The sequence below is a fragment of the Bombus impatiens genome, unplaced genomic scaffold (genome assembly GCF_000188095.3).
Source record: "Bombus impatiens unplaced genomic scaffold, BIMP_2.2 scf_0624, whole genome shotgun sequence".
NCBI classification, from domain to species: domain Eukaryota; kingdom Metazoa; phylum Arthropoda; class Insecta; order Hymenoptera; family Apidae; genus Bombus; species Bombus impatiens.
The window spans coordinates 50,927-53,364 of NT_177043.1; positions in this window are offsets into that span (position 1 = coordinate 50,927).

The following is a 2,438-nucleotide window of genomic DNA, read 5'->3' on the forward strand; positions in this document are numbered from 1 at the left end:
GGGGGGGGGCAAGTCGGAGAGATCGGCGCCTCCAGAGGCGGCCTCGGTTCAGCTTGGATAAAGTGTCCGCTGGCTGGAGCTCGGAAATTATCCCCGGCAGAAAAAGTTGCCCCGAGCTGGTCCACTGCGAGGTTCATAGACATCCCAAAGAGGCCCTTGCATTGCTTCAAGTGTTTGGAGTTGAGACACATACGAGCAACTTGCGTATCCACAGTGGATCAAGCGCACCTGTGTCCCTTTTTTTATACGTGCAGAAATTGTCATGGACACTCCGCTGCTGCAGTAATTGCGTAACAGCAGAGTAGTGTTGGACTCCTACCGACTAAAACTCCACGATGACCACCCGATGCGTATGACAGGGGTGCTCCAGGATTGAAAGAGGCGCTCCAGGAACCTCTTATGACTTAACTTCAGTTGCACGCCCTTCTCGCGTCCTCTTGTTCGAGCCAGTCCTAGTACCTTCTGGCTATTGAATTGGCGTTAGGGGGGGAGGCACCTGTAACACTGTAGAGGTCTTCCCTCGATGGCTTCGACCTTCGCTGTCGACCAACCTGTAGCGACCTTGCCAGCCTGGGCCAGTTTCTTCAGTGCACCAGCCGGGCCTCTTATCCACACAGATCCAAGGCCGTTTCGGGCGGGGCGGATTTCTCCCAGTGGGACGTCCTCCGGTTTGCAGCCGCTCTCCTTCGCCAGGGTGTTCTAGATTTCCCCCTTGTTGGCTAATATGTCTATCATAGACACCCTTGCTTCGGCGGCTCGGAAGGGTATCGCCACGCGGATCTTGTTCGGGTTCAGAGGCCGCATCAGGCGTGCTGCGGGCGCTGCGGCCTTCTTCCTCTCCTGATCCTCGGAAACTTCCAGAATGACGCCTCCGATGATGGTCTTTCGCATCCTCATCGTGCTGATGCCGACCTCAGCCAGGGAGACGCTGTTCCTGGCCGCAGCGAGAACCTTGGCCGCAGCCAGCACCTCCGCGTAGGATTGACCCGATTTATCTGTTAGGGTAATCGTTACCGCCGACATTCGTGGTGTATGTGGGAGGGGCAGCTTGCCTCCCCCTTTTCGAGCGTTCTCCGATCCACTTTCTCGGGCTTTCCTCATGCTCTTTGACGTTGTCCCAGGGGTTGGTTTCGCCGGTTGTTTCTTCACTGCCTCCGGCTTCTTTCTATCTTTTTCTTTTCGACGGTCTGCCATTCCGTGGCAACTGCTTGTCCTCCCTTGGTCACTGGAGCGTTTGGGACTCCGGGCTCTGGTCCTTCTTGTGCTCTCGTCCGGAGCGACCTCCTTTTCTTCCCTCCTTTCCATGTTCTGATGGCGTCCTTCCAGCCGGTGCAGCGAGGGTCTTATTTCTTCTATCTCGTGTTCGATTGCGGCGAGACGCGCCGTGTCACTGCTCTTCTCTGCGGCGGGGCGCGCGGCCAGCTCTTTTCGGAGCGCCTCGTTCTCCGCCTCTAGTGTCGCTATGCGTCCTTGCGCTATTACGAGGGCGCCGGAGGCGGGGTCTATTCTCCTCACCATCTCTGTGCGCCCGCAGCGATAGTGCTCGCCGCTTTCTTCAACGTTTCCCCCTGCGTGCCCTTGAGGATGCGAGATGTCTCGGCAACCTTGGTCACCTCTGCGGCTCGACGGATCATTTCCGCTCCTATGTCCGCCGTAGTAGCGGTTCGCATCTCTTCGGCTAGGTCCTCTTCCTCTGCCGTTTCTTCGGTTTGTGGGTTCTCCATGTGCAGTGTGAGGTGGGAGGGCCCCTCTTTTGGCGGGACCGCCCTCGTCATGCTCCTGGTGCGAACGTGTGACGGCTCAGCAACCAGCTCCGCTTCGCCCCCTCCTCTGACGATTTCCCCTACCTCCTTGTCTTTCGCCACTGTTGCGTCTTTCTTCGCCATTGGGCGCACAAATAGCCACTTCCTCCGCGCTTGCTATTCCACCAGTCGCTGTCACTTTCGAATGGCCCGCGTGGCACGTTTTGACGCACGTGCAAATATGGCTGCGCCTGTGTAGTTCCTCGGGTAACCCGTGTAGCGGCTCTATTGTCACGCGTCCTAATATGGCTACCCCACCGCCTTTAGTGCCTTCGCACCCCAGATTTCATGGGTTCCTACACCCGCTTTGCTTTCACGGGCACTAATCCTGGTTACCTTCCTTGCCTCAATTCTCCAGCTTTCCGGAGATTTCGAGTACGCTCACGGCTCCGTCCTCCCTACGTCTGCTCCACCACACAGCCACAACGAAACTCCCTCCCAACTGGGAAGACTGGAGAGATCGAGACCTCTATGATGACGCAGGTTCTCACTGGCCACGGAGGATTCGGCGAGAGGTGACCTCCATCTGTCACCACCGCGAGGAAGAGGAGGACACGGCGCAACACACGCTAGAATTTTGTCCAGCGTGGGCAGAACTGCGGCGCGTCCTGCGGCTCGACATCGGCGAGGGATTAG